Below are 14,653 nucleotides of genomic sequence, written 5' to 3'. Positions count from 1 at the left end.
TAAGAGGCTAGAGGTAAATGTCTATTAAACTAGCTCGCGGGACTTAGCACCAGCTGGTCTAGCTAGTTGGAAAACAAGTAAATCAGGACTTAACCAAATAACGCTGGTTGGTACAAGCAGGAGATCTGCGCTATACCAACTAGCTGGTACGTAAACAAGAAAGCCAGGCATCTCTTTTTTTTTGTGCGTGGTACCATTTCTTCATTGATTCATGTCAATAATTAAAAAAGAACTGGGATTGGTACAAACTGGTTGGGCCAGCTGGTGTTTAAAAAGAAAAGCTGGGCTTCGCACCAATTGGCTGCCATAGTTAAATGTGATTTAATTTTGAGGTGTTACGTGCCGAAATCACGATATGAAGCACACCATTGTGGAAACTTCCGGATTGATTTTGACCATGGGGAGTTCTCAAACGCGCACCCAAATTTATGGAAACAAGCGTTTGTACATTTAGCTTCCATGGAAATGCGGCCGCCGCGGTCGAACCCACGACCTCATGCGCTCGGCATGCGCAACTTTCTAGTCACTGAGCCGCTGCACTGTAGAATAATTTACTTGTTAAGAGTAAATAAGGGTGTAAAAGTGTGAGCTCTCTCTTATATCTCTCTGATTATATATATATATATATATATATATATATATATATATATATATATATATATATATATATATATATATATATATATATATATATATATATTTGGCACATCTGCACGTTTGGCGCATTTTGGCACATCTCGTAGCTCGCGCTACATTGCCACAGTGATTGGGAAGCAAAGGCAGAGAGGGTAATCAGACGCCCGTCCAGCTATAGTCTAGGTATTTAAGTTAAAATGACGTGCCTCAAACGCTGATTTCAATGAGGGAATTATAACATCCCTTAGCGCAACTAAGTGACGGGTTAATTGGAAAACATTATTCAATTATCAGCTATTTAGTGATTATCACACATCTGCTGATGTCCGCCGTCCGAAGAGAATCAGCTGTCAAAAAAAAAAAAAAATAGAGAGAAAGAAAGGCTTTGTAATATTTACTGCTCTGCCTACAAAAGAAAAAAAAATATTTCCTTGAAGCGTGGCATACAATGCGTGAGAACAGCTGATTGATGGGAACTTGATTTACCTGCTCTAAAGGTTTGAAAAACATTTGGCCCGACAATAAGTTTGTCTACACGCCTCCTGGTTTCTAAACCCTCCAAAAAAAGGGAAATTTTTCTCCAGAAGGTGACAATAAAACAAAACAAAACAAAGAAAGGTTAAAAGTGTTTCCACACTGCAGGGCCACAATGAAAATGATGCCGCCGCTTCGCTTGCAAAAGATGGAGGCACCAGATGGCGGCTGCGCATGAATAAAGATCAAATTCCCTTTCGAATAACGGGCACGCTGTTTCGAATTGTTACTTCTTTGGGCGAGCACGCTGAAACCCCCCTCTCCTGCTTGGGCAGTGCTTCTGCCTGCAGTATTTTCAAGATAAATAAATAAATAAAATAAATATCCAGAGGGGTAAAAGACAAAAAGAGAGCGGCAAACAATAACATACAGCGACTAGAACAAAAACATCAGTAACCATCGAAAGCAGAAAAACAAACTTAGTAGCGTGCTTTGCATATCAGACGTGATCGATGAAAACGGTTTGTACCCGAGGAGTTGCAAAATGCTGCGAATAATACGCGCCCGGCGATGGAAAAATATCAAGCAAGATATTCACTACAAGAGTACCTATACAGAATTCAAAGCTGTCGTACACCACTAAACGGAGAACTTGGCTGTTTATATGTATATATATATATATATATATATATATATATATATATATATATATATATAAAATAGAGTTACGATGGTGGAGGTTAGGTATGTAGGATTAAATGGGGTCTAACTGGAGAGCTTGGAAGCAGTACGCCTCCGGCTTCGCCGTATAATTTCTATGGAAAAATAAGTATGCTTTCAAAATGAATAGTTGCGATATGGTGATAACAAAAACGACAACCTAAATAGCAGGCGCAAGCATCAACACGTGAAAGAGCGGAAAAAAGGAAAGTATCAACAACAAAGGCGAGTCGCTGCATAAAATCGTTTCCATGTAGTAATTCCAGCACATGTGCACATCGAAAAAAAAAGAAAAAAGTTTGCATTGCACTTAAAGCTGTCCTTTCAAGGCTGCGAAAATGATCGACGCATTAGTGAGAAAATGTCATTAACCCAAATGGTGACACATTTTGTTGCGTTGTATACTGATCATGTACTGCGATACTCAGGTGGAACGGGTATACAGCAAAAAAAAAAAAAAAAAAATCCTTAATTTATTGAAATGCTTTCTATATCAGCCCACACCGTGGCATAATAACCCCAGACGCCGGTCCTCCTACAATGAATATATGAACATGCAGTCTTCGATTGGCTTGCTTCTTTCGACGCCGATTTTGTTGCTGAAGCTGGCATATTGTCTCTATAATATGCTACCGTACGCCACCGGAAAAAAGAAAGAGAACCGGATTAAGTATCACCGCTTAATACATAAAATATTGCCACGCACATTCGCATTCCCAAATCGAGCAAAAGAAAGAAGCGCTCGCGATACCGCTCAAAAGCGTGCTAACTTGAGAAAAATGAAAACGCCTTTAATTTGCGACAGATAACGGTATGGTACCCACGGTACGGTAGTGAGAACGAGCGAGAGGCTTTGTATAATCCGCTTTGCCGTTTTCTTTTCTATCTTTCAAGCTGCTTTTTTGTTGCTGTTGTTCTGTTCCCAATCAATCCATTTTTACTTCGTTGCCTTGCTGTGGGCTCGCTAAATCGACCCTCCATAGAGTTATAATATACAAATGAATCAAGCTGTGCCTACAGGGTACGCTAAATTCGCTCATCTCCCAATTTATATTTCCGGTCTTTTCGCGTCTCCAAGGCTATACCGGCCGCGATAGAACATGCAATTGTTTTTTTTTTTTGCTTGCTCCTTCAGCGTATTATTTTAATTATTTCCAGTATTCCTTTTCATTCTTGTCGGCTCGGCTGCCAGTGCTCGTCAGCTAAAACCCGGAGGGCAGGAATTCAGAATCCGCTTACTCGCGATTTGCGAAGTGGCGGCACCGAGAAGAGACGTCCTTCGCTCGCGCGCTCGCTCGGGCCCTCAGGGCTGGAAGCGAAAAGGACAATCAAGCCCGTCCTGGCAGACGGCGTATAGATCTGGACGATGCGAGGACGTGACAGCAAGCACAATGCGAAAAGAACGGAGAAAAAATAAAAATTAAACAAGAGTAGGGAAGGCGGACAAATAATATAAGAAAGAAAGAATGTGGGAGGAAGAGACTGCAAAGTCCACCGCCCTCGGGTGTGCGTCACACATGGTACACATTGCAAGGTTGAGAGAGGGAGATAACTCTCGTGTTTGGCACGTGTGCGTGCGTGCGTTTTCTGTCCGCACGCGTGCGCGTGTGTCGGTTGGTGTCTCTGCGTGTGCGCAAATAATAGGGAAATAGGGATATCTTGGTGCGCTGTGTGTGTGTAAGCTTGCGCGCAAGCGTATTTATACGTCTATATGCACCTTAGTACGCGTATGCGCGCGTACTATGTGTTGGTGGCTCTTCCAAAAGCAAGCTTTCGGCGAAAATTGCCGCCGACGGCGTCATGGAGCGAACCGATGCGGGCGAGAACCGAGAAATAGGGGAGGCGTCCATGGGGAAGAGCGTCCGCAAAAAAAAAAAGGAAGGAAAAACGCGCGGCGCGACGTCGTAAGTGTGCAAGCAGCCCACCGCAGCTGTTGGTTACGCCATACGCGCGTCGCCGAACAAGCGAAAGAAAGCCGAGCAGTAAAATAAGGTGAAAAGCGGGAAGAAAGGGGAAAATGCACGGTGACGAGAAGTGTCCCTGCGCGTACGTACAGGCAGGGAAGCAAACGGCGCGCGACAGGACCTTTTAGCGGCGTTTAGGCTGTCTGTTTTCTTGGCGCACGGGGGCGCTAATGAGATTAGCCGCGCTCCAAGTGCTGCGAAGCAACCTCCCTCCCCACTTTTCCATCCCCCTTTCTCTTTTCTTTTGGTCGTCGTGCTGACTACGCTTTCCCCCTCTTCCCCACGTTTTCAGCGGCGCGACACTGCTCTCTTTTCTCCTCCGCGTTCGACAGCTTCGCACTTATGCAAGCCTTCTGCGTGCAGCCAGGCCGGTCTCTTCCGCACCCTTTCCTCTAGCCTTCGCCGGCCTGACCCTATATATATGCACAACATTCGCCTGGGCTGATATACCGAAAACGTCGACGCGTTATATACGGTGAAGCGCTCGAAAAAAAAAAAGAAAGAAAGAAAGAAGGAAAGAAAGAAAGAGAAAGAAAGTTAGAACGGAAAAAGGAAAACGAATAAACAAGCGAAAGGAATAAGAGCATCACCATCGAATGCAGGTGCGGACACGAAAAGCCTTCAATTGCACGAAAGCAAGGGAAAAGCTGGCGGGGAAGAAGGGTGCGACGGGAAGAACTGGGTCTCAAGGAGGTTCCGAGGTTCCCATTCGGCCAAAATTAGGGTACAGTGAATTCAGGTGTTGTAATCGCAAGTGCTGCCACCTTCATGGCGTAGCGGCAGCCTCCTTCCTGATTTAGCCTTCTTTGTTGGCGGCGGGGAAAGCACGATAAAAAAAGGGGAATTGCCTTCGTCGAGTTAGGGAGTGAAAAAAAAAAAGGCCTTCGGTAGGCAATCAGGAGGACGGCTTGCTATAGTGCGTGCTACGGCGGCGGCGACGAAGTGGGAAAAACGGAGGGGCGAGGAAGCCGGAGAGGGAAACGGGGAGAAAGAAGGGACGGCGAAGCTGCATGTGAGCGGGAAAGCTCTTTAAATGTCCCCCTCCTTTTAGCGCTCTTATTGGGCTTTCCTTCCTCGTATAGGGAATGCCCTCCCTCCCTGTATTTCCTTTAAATCCCACGCACTCGAGAGTGGAGTGGCCCGCGCACACACAGAGCGAAGAAAGCGGTCCGAATGAAAGCAAGCGCGCTGTCACCGCCGCATTCGATATACGAGGAGAGCGGCGGAACGAGCGAGATTCCCTTTATATTAGAGGCGGCAGAGCAAATATGAGGAAATTTTACCGCGTCCATCTCGATTTCTTTTCTGTTTATCTTAGACCGTCGTTCTCATATAGGCACTCTTTATTTCCGTTTCTTGCTTTACCCTGGCTTGGAATGCCCAATAATACATGTGTACGTATACGTATAGGCTGACTTGCGTATCGCTTCCTGAGCAAAACATGATTATGCAGCACTGAAGTGCACTTCGAAAGAAAGCTCACGCGTCTATTGCTCCGTAATGGTCGCATACCATGATACGAAGCCCTTCTTTGTGGCTTGCACATGAGGCGCTCGTAAACGTGTGACAGAGCCCACCATTTTGCGATTGTGGGCTTTTTCCAGTCCTCTAAGAAAAGGGAGAGACTGATGAGACGCGTGTACCTTGCATAATCAAGGATAAAAAAACTGACGGCACACTACTGAAAATTAGCTTTTTTTGTACTTCGACGAACTCCACGTGCAAAGAATTTACTCCTATTCTGAACGCTTGCGCCGCAATTTAAATGTAAGTCCCTCTGCAAGGGTTTGCGACACTTTCTGTGGTAGCCATGTAGTATGCGCAAATTAATGATGACAATCCTTAAATTTCTGTGCTGAATTAAATTTGCGCGATGGTCCTGTTATAAAACAAGGTTTCATTATTTTATGCTTATAATTTGCTACACAGTTTACCAAGCAGTGGACTAGCACGTGTAACGTACACTATTCTCTGCCCCTACAATCAAACACGTTATTCAAGCTTTCACTGACGAATTACTTCTACATTTTTCCTCTGAATGTGAGCTGCGTGTGTTCCACACAGAAAAGAAATGCTTACCGGCGCCAAGCGCACTTTATTTATTTATTTATTTATTTATTTATTTATTTATTTATTTATTTATTTGAGTATTTATTTGTTTCTTTGCTTATTTCGATACTGCCGGTTCTATGCGCGACCAGGGCGAGTACCCTAACGGAGCCATTGAGTGGCACCCAAGACGCCTTCGAATCAAATGCACTCGATCACCCGCAAGCACCGCACGATGGCACTGCGAACGCAAAACGCTCACGTGAATGAAAATAAACGAGAAACGACTGATGAACCACACGGGGGCTCCTTCACAGGTCAGCGCTTTTAAAGGCGGCCGAAAACTAAGCGCGAGAAGCAGACCACGACCCCTTACAGAAAAAGAAAACGAAGAAGACGTGACAAATTGCAGGGCCTTCAAGAGATAAAAGAGAAGCAAGAATAAGGATACTGCTCGGAAAAAGAAAGAAAGAAAGAAGGAAAGAAGGAAGGGCGGAAGGAGTGAAACAGCGAAAAGGCCCAAGACAATACCACCTCATCGGCTTGGAGCGTTGAGAAAAGAGGGCACTTCATTGATTCAATTTTGATTTGGCCTGATTCGACCACCATGACACTCCGGGGAGGATTTCTCTCGCGCGAAGAGCAGCAGCGGAGCCCGGGCCAATCCTCCAGGTCTCTTCTCTCGAGGGAACCGGAGCCGGATAGACGTGACGGGGAGCGAGTGAATAAAGAAGGCGGAAAAAGAAAAAAACAAGGAAAAGACTGAGCGAAGAAATTGGAGGACCGGGGGAAAGGGGGGGGGGGGGGCATATATGTTAGTGTGTGGAGCAGCGGCAAAATGGCAGCTCAGGGGCCTGTTCGAGTATAAGGAGCTTCTGTCTGGCCCCGAGCCGGTGGCCTTTCTCACTCTCCGTCTCTCTACCTTTGAGCACTGCATCGGAAGCAGCAGTGTGGGTGATGTATACGAGAGCGCCGGGAGAGTTGCCACGATAAAATAGCCACGCGAAAGCGAGAAGAAATTGTGAGTGCATGGATGGATAGCATGGGCCGAGTGTAGCTGTGGCATACCGTCCAGAATTTCGTTAAGGTTAGTTCTTTTTCTGTTCCTTAAATCTTCGTCATTCTTTAAGGGAATAGGTAAGTTTGTGTCGTCTCGTAAGCTTGAGTGGTGTTCGGAAATCATATCTATATCCTCGATGTAAGAGTAAGCGAGGAAGAAAGTCATGAACAGAAGCTTTTGTTATTATTAATATTATTATTCTTATTATTAAGAAAATCTTGTCCCACTGTTATTATATTATTGATGCAATGTATACACGCTCCGTCAATACGAAAGGGAGCACTTGATCCATCCGGGACTAGTGATTCCTCGAACAGTTCAAGTCAGAACCTCACTCACTGCTATTTCTTGTGTTGTTCATCTGTTTAGGAATACCACTACTGAAATTTTCCTCATCACGAGCATACACAAGGAGGATTACCGACTTTGAATGCCATTTCGGAGTTCCCTTTCATACTGGCGCATCGTGTACATATTATAACACACGTACTGCGTATACAAAGGTGTAACATCTAATAACATACGTACGTATCGGCTTTAGCAATGGCGCCTTTCTTTTTTTGTCTTTCGTTTCTTTCCGGAAATACTTCGAGATATTTGCGCATATATATCGCGAGTTTAAGCATTTACATTAATCTCCAGCGCATCACAGCCCGATAGAGTTTTCCTGCGTTATTCGGTAGCGAGTTTCCAAGTCGACCAATAATAAAACAACATTTCAATCACGGACTTATTATAGCTAAGTGCCTACAGATGGCCGACAGCAGTGCTAATTGGATGCGAGGCTTCTGCGCGGGGAAAGTGCACTGGTCAGTGTTTTGGTTAGAGCTCAGATTTACCTAATTAGGGACAACGCTGGAAAAAACATGCCCACTAAGAAAAAAAAATATTGAAAGAAAAAAAGGAACTCAAGAAAACGCGCTCAGCGTACCTAAACATGCCGGCCGATGTGCTTTACGGGGAGTGCATTACCGCCTTTCCTGGCAGTTCTCATTACGCAAATGACCTATGGAGACCTGCAAATATTACGAACACCGCGGTCATCTTGTTCTCGGGCGGCTTAATTAAGGGAACGAGATAACAAGCTGCGCAAAGTTGGCCGAGCGGGAAATCATCATCATCAACGACAATATTATACGAATTCCCGATGCAGGACGATGGCCTAGCGAATTCCGATGACCCTTGTCACGCACGACGACTGGCTCCGTGGGCATGCCTGAATTTCTTTTCTGCCTCGTCATACGACCTCCAGTCTTCGACTGCGTTTCCCGTTTCTCGGAGCATCCATTCTGTCATCGTCATTATTATCATCATAGTGGCGTCACTTTATGACGCGATACGCTCCACCAGAATATGTTGGACATTACCACCGAGAAAAAGGCGCGGGAACACAGCGCTTGCGATGTCAGATGCATCGTGTTGCCTGTAGAGTTTGCGCTGCCTGACTTACGCTTTGCGGAGGAAAATAAAATAAAGGAATGCAGAAAATTACGTTTGAAGAACACGCCGCATATCAGTAAACCTTAAACTATAGGCTGAACGCAGCCTCAAGGACACGCGGCGGTAGCTCAGCATCCATGACACGTTGCTCTGCTGAGCGCGACATCGCAGGTCCGGTTCCAGGCCGCGGCATTCCGATATCGGGGCGGAATGCGAAAAGACGTTCGTGCACGGCGTTTCGGGTGCACGTTAAAGAACCTCAGGTGGTCAATGACATTAAACCCGACACTCCTTAGCAATGTCTAGAGCTACGTCTCGATGTGGATATGGCGGCTAAAGGACACGCGAGCTCCTCTTCATACTATAGTTATCCCGTGGCTGTAATATCCGCAAACTAAATATGGTTACACAGTGTCAGCGCCGTTCCGTGAATCGAAACAAAAGCAACGCTCGAGCGACAAGAGCAGAAACAAAGACTAAAACAAAGAGGGAAGAAAGGAAAAAAAAGGAAGGAGAGAAAGGAAGTCAGAAATAGCGGTTTCGTTGAGGAGTGGCGCGCGCGGTTCTTCCAGCTATAGAGACCGGAACTCTCGCGTAGGAGGAGGAGGAGGAAGAGCTAGCCCTCCACCCCCAACTTAATGCCACTTCCTGGCGGAGGCTTACCGTCAGCTCCCGAGGAGTTGTACCCCTAAGGTGTCGGAAGCCCACCGCTGCGTGGGCTTAGCCCGCTGTCTGCAGGAGGCTTGTCAGACGACACCCGCCGAGACAAAGGCTCTCCTCCCCTCTCTCGCCGGACTGTCGCCGTGGACTCTCGGTACAAGGGTTCTGCGCTTGTTTTCTCTCACTACGTCCCTTTCAATGTGCCCTTGTTTTCCCGTCGTCTGCTCATACACGGCGACCTTTTCCCAGAAGTGAAGGACGCACGCGTTTACTTTGCTTTGATTCTGATCACACTCTTCACACATAGCAGGCAACGCTACGAAGGCTAGAGAGACTTCTCTCACTGTTCGCATCCGCGATCAAAAAAGTAGTGCGTCACATTTGAAGAAAATATATCAGGTACGCGCCATGTAATTCGATGTTATATTACCGATCATGCCTTTATGTCGCGAAATGTGACTTTATTGTTATATAGACAGCGTCGAAGAGCTGAACCTGTTTACCACTGAACGAGCGGAGTGACACGTTTCAGCGACCAGCGGCCACAGCACACCGCTTGCACTCGCTACCGAAACATAGTGCGTTGCATACTGCGAGCAGAAAGGTGCGTAACTAACACGTGATTTGACGTAGCTTAAGTCTACAAGTTGTAGTTGTAATATGCGAAGAAATTATTCCGTAGAAAGCGTCGCAGATAAAGAACTACATCGCGAAACGCGCGGAGTGAGACTCTGTGACCGCACTACTTGCGCAGCTTCCGCAATGTTGCCTGCGATGTGTAAGAGCGTCACTGTAAAGGGACGCCCCTTCCACACACACATTGGCAAATGTAGTCCTAGAAGACAAGGAATGAGGTGATGGTGTGGCTGTATTTCGTGTGTTGCTCGATGGAGGCAAGGCCCACTGCGCGCGCACTGATTCATGTCAGAGGGTCCTGAGTATGGCCTCTGGTACGGTGTAGTACTGTGCAGTTCTAGAGGGGCGTCGTACCGATAATGAATCACAGATATCTCGTGACTCCCTAGCACACGTGCGTCACCTAGCAATATTCAAAATGGTATAATGCTGCGTTTGGGTAACGTGCTATTGAGTTTTGACGTCGAAGTTCTTTTCAGAACATTTAGTGCAGCTTATACTGTATAAAGCGAATATTCGTTTTATACAATTTTTTAAAATCTATGTTCCCATGACCTGTTCACGCTCCTGTTGTTCTTGTACTCTTGTAGCGCCCGCCGCCGTGGTGGCTCAGTGCCTATGACGTTGTGCTACTGCGAACGAAGTCGCAGGTTCGACTGCCTGCCGAGGCAGCCGCGTTCAGATGGGGGCGGAATGCAAAAACACTTGTGTGCCGGGCATCGCGGGCACGTTAATGAACACCAGGTGGTCAAAGTTAGCCCGGAGCTCTGGCAACCCGGAGTTCCTCACAACCCCCTGCACAGTTCTGTTACGCCAGAACAGACAACTTAATTGATTTGAATATCAGGGGCCTCATTCGCAGAGGTTTGTGTTTACAAGAGCTTCTTGTCCTTGGCCAGTCGCCCTTCGCTATATGTCCACTATAGAGGTTTTATTGTGGCTCTTCTTCCAACCACATTTAGCGTTAGAACTTCTTTGTCGATGGGGGATGTAGTTCATATGTATAGCTATGATCTAACACAGCTGTCTCCTGCGATTCAATTAGGACAAGAGATTAAATTTTAGGGATCTGGTGATGGTCGAACGAAGATTCTGCATCCGCGCCTTCTTTAGAGCAGCGCTGGGCATTCGGAGTTTATCTACGGAAACATTTCAGCATTGATATAAGCATGGTGCGTTCAGGGAACATGGAGCCTGGAGCAACAAGGATGCCGCATTGGACGCCATAAACGCCACAAGTCTCCAAAATAAATCAACACAACCACGTTGCACCGATGTGATGATGCGGCCGGTATTCACGATGTCTGAGAAATCGAAACAATCAACACAATGGTTAGAGCTATGCGTACTACCACCCATTTGGAGGTCATGTACAATTATATAATTGATACGGCAAGATAATTAGTACCGCAGCCGGTATATCAATAACCAGTATAGGCTTTGATAGAGCTGTCTAAATAAATAATTCTCGTTTTTCTGTGCCCGAGCACGACACAAAATATCTAAAAGAATGAAACAAACATTTAAAGAATGACGCAATTGTGAACATCTTCTTGTGTTAGCCTTGCCCCTGCGCACCTTGGGAGCCAGAAAAATACGAGTATGAGGCCAATAAAAAAAGAAACGAAAAAGGAAGAAAAAGAGACGTGATCTACTTAAGGCGAAGAGCCACTTAAGGGCCACTCCATCTAGTTCCCTTGGATCAAACGAGACCGACTTGCACATTCGGTGGACAGAGACAGAAAGAGAGTAAGTGAGAGCGAGAGAGAGAGAATAGAAAGAAAAAGAGACAGAACTGCTCTATACGCGAAACTCCCTGTAAGAAAAGCGCAAAACGAAGAAACCAACGAACATAGAGAGAGAGAATATTACGCAAAAGAAGTTACCACCAAAATTACATAGAGAGAAACCTAAAGGAGTGCAGTGCTATAACGGGACAGGTCGAGGCAGTAACGCAAGAATAAATAAATAAATAAAAAACGAAAGAAGAAAAGACAGGGAAGAGGGCAGCATTTTCTGTGACGCAAGATTCAACGTGGCTTGTCCGGGATTCTCCCGGGGATAGCTTCGGGACAGGTTGATAAAAGCGAAGCCGCTCGTTTTCCCCGAGCCAGGACACGACTGCAGCATCGAATACATTCTGGCCGGCGACATGCCAGAGATCAGGGGTTAGGGACTAACACACACAAGCCGCGACGCGCTTCGGTCCCGAAGAAGAGCCCCACCGCACAAATTGGTCTCCCACGAGTGTTGCTTCGATGACGACGTCCGACGGACATCGGCAGTGGGTGTCGGCGGGGATAGGAGGAAAGGGGACAGGGGCTTAACCGGAGGGTGGCCACTACAGCGAATCCTTTTTTTTTTTCGCTCCGAGCTATATATACGTAACGTTGCTATGCCGCTTCGCTTCCGTTGGCTTTGCTTGTGCGCTTGTATCTTTCTGCGGGAAATAAAAAAAGGGAGAGGGGGGTGGATTTGGAAGAGTCTCGTCTGCGGCAGTGGCGTGCTGCCGGTTGATTTGGGCCGGACACAAGGGGAGGCCGGAGCCTGCCTGGGCGAAATAGACACGGCATTCGTGTCTCGACATCCTCGGAGTTGGAGCTGGCCTATTTCGCAACCAGGGAAGAAAAAAAAATAATAACAACAAAGGACAAAAGGGATGAACAGCTCTCTCTAAGATGATATGCTTATTCTGTATTCGTAACGGAAAACGTTGCAAGAAAAACAGTCCTTTCTTTCCCAGGAATAAACGTTGTGATATGTACACTGGATGTTCCTAGCGAAGCTACGCTTCATTGAGTTAGCTACGCGAAAGTGCCGCCCATTAGGCGCTTTCTGAGCAATTTCGCCACCAGAAAGCAGACGCTTTCCATTAAGAGGCTTCCATTGTTCTGCGCGAAACTATACACGGCAAGATGAAAGAACGCAGGGTGCGTTTATTTTTCTGAAAACCAAACTTAAGCAAGGCTGCGAAACGGGCTTTAGTGAGCCTGCGTTCTGTCGACTTGCATTACGCCACACCTCGCACATCACAGGTCCCTGCCATGGTCGTAAGTCACATTATTTTCTTTTTGCCTCGCATGCTTCTTTCACTTTGATCCTTTCCTCTCTTTCCCGTTGCCTTGGTGGTCGGTGCTGTGGTCGATTCACGGCAGTAGCCAACTACTCGAACCTGGAACCTTCCGCATACCAGGCGGTAGCCTCGGCGTTCTCTTTTCATTTTTACCCTCTCCTTATTCCTTGCAGAGGCTGAAGAACGCAAATTCTGAAAGTAAGCATAATTCGTGAAAAGCGATGTTAGTTTTCTTCCGTGTTCTTGGTTCTTATATTTATTTAGAGTTCGTTGTTCCTTTTTAATCTTTGAATTTATGCAAGGACATCTTGGCGCCTGTAAGTGGGCGCTGACTACTCGTCAACTCCGACGTGCGGATAAAAAAAAAAGCAAGCAAAATGAGGGCACTCAACGAAGATTCAAGCCAAAGTGGCATGTAAAATGCCTTGCCCCCTCCCACCATTTTTAGTTGAGAAAGAGGTCAAACCTTCCACGTCCGTGTACAAGTGGAAGTAAGTTTTGTTTGTCTGCTCTCGTTTAGGTGCCATGTGACAAACATGCTGATGTCAAAACTAGAATCCCTCATTTGCATGACCAGTGGTTGCAGGGTTGCCTTCCGCTTTTTCGTAGTCTGCACTCTTCCTCACTCACTTGGTGCGTTACATTCACTCGCGTAACGCGCGTAGAAGGGGAAAAACAAACGCTAACGTCAGGCAAGGAGAGGTGAAGACCAAGTAAAAAGGATCCAACTTAAAGAATATGAATGAATAAACGGAATCTTACATTTTGGCGCAGTCGACAGGATTCGAACCTCCCACGTCGACTCGTGGAAGTATAGCTTCACCCCTAAGTCTTTAAGCTCACGCGCGATTCGTTCGGTACACAGGCCAACCGCACGGATGCTCGGCGTGAGTCTTCAGACAAGGAGGTCACACTTAGAAGCAGGTGTATACGCAGTATACACAAGTGGGCGTCGTGTTTCACCATAGTCCGTACGCGCAGCGTGTCGCCTGTTTGTCTTCTTCGGTGGCCGACTTTATTGCCACAGAAGCAAGAAAACGCGACAACGGAGCCAAAGGTGGTGGGATACGAGTGCCCCTGTGGTCTCTGCGCGCAGCTGCCGCGCGCGCGGCCAACCGGCAGCCGCTCGCAGCAGTCTTCCGGCTCTGTGCAGCGCCAAGCCTGTTTGTCTCGGCCAGACGCGCCCTTGTTCCATCATTTCCTCGCCCATTGTTTTGTCCTTGTTCGAGTCGAGTGTCAGCTTCCTCGCTGCATCGCCGTCCCCTCGCGGCGCGCCGTACACATGTGCTCGCGCAAGAGAGGTCATCTCTGCTGGCTCGCGAGGCTGCTGGGAGAGCCGCATTCGTACCCGCGACCGCGGTAAAAAGGGTCAACATCCTGGTGCGCGTATTCGACTGAAGAGGACGAACGAGTCTAGCCAGCCAACACTAATAGCGGGGATAACGGATTCGACCTCACACAATGTTTGACCCTCGGGCCCGTGCGAGGCTCGCAGAGGAGTCCCGGCGTGACGGATGGGGGGCTCTAGACTCGCGGCGGCGCGCGATGTATGCACGCGAACGGCGACGAGCCGTTCGCACGCGGAAGCTTGTTTTTTTTTTTTGCCTGGGCGCAGACGCGGCGGCACTCCGACGCGACATGCAGATTAGCCGTTGTGCCTCTCTCTCTTTGTGTGCAGCTGCTGCGGCAGCGTTGCTTTGAACCGTGGGGATCACAGGTTGCGCCCTCTAATGCGAGTTTAAGGAAAGGATGCGATTGTGTACATCATGCACATGCACCCTTCGTTCGCTTTGCATGTGCCACCCGCAGCGATGGCTTGGTGGCGAAGGCGCTACGCGGCTCTGCACAAGGTCGCGTGTTCGACGTTCAGGCACGCCGGCCAACCTCCTATCGATCGGTGGAGGTGGCATCCTTGAACGCCGGCGTCCGAATGAAACCGAG

The 14,653-nt window shown here is 47.4% G+C and overlaps 1 protein-coding gene across 2 annotated transcripts in view; it reads right to left on the bottom strand.

Moving 5' to 3' along the window:
- The window catches only part of Tmtc2 (Transmembrane O-mannosyltransferase targeting cadherins 2), a 343,189-nt gene that overhangs the window by 258,096 nt on the left and 70,440 nt on the right, over positions 1 to 14,653 (bottom strand). Inside the window, exon 1 of one of the 2 annotated variants that reach the window (XM_055065207.2) lies at positions 13,475 to 14,646. The exons of the other annotated variant lie outside the window; for it this stretch is intronic. The gene's annotated coding sequence lies outside the window, so the exon portion shown is untranslated. Of the gene's footprint in view, positions 1 to 13,474; positions 14,647 to 14,653 lie in introns of those variants that run through there. 2 annotated transcript variants of the gene reach the window in all.

The sequence above is a fragment of the Dermacentor andersoni genome, chromosome 3 (assembly GCF_023375885.2).
Source record: "Dermacentor andersoni chromosome 3, qqDerAnde1_hic_scaffold, whole genome shotgun sequence".
Taxonomy (NCBI): domain Eukaryota; kingdom Metazoa; phylum Arthropoda; class Arachnida; order Ixodida; family Ixodidae; genus Dermacentor; species Dermacentor andersoni.
Note: the sequence above shows the minus strand (reverse complement) of the source record. Positions and strands in the feature narration are given on the sequence as shown.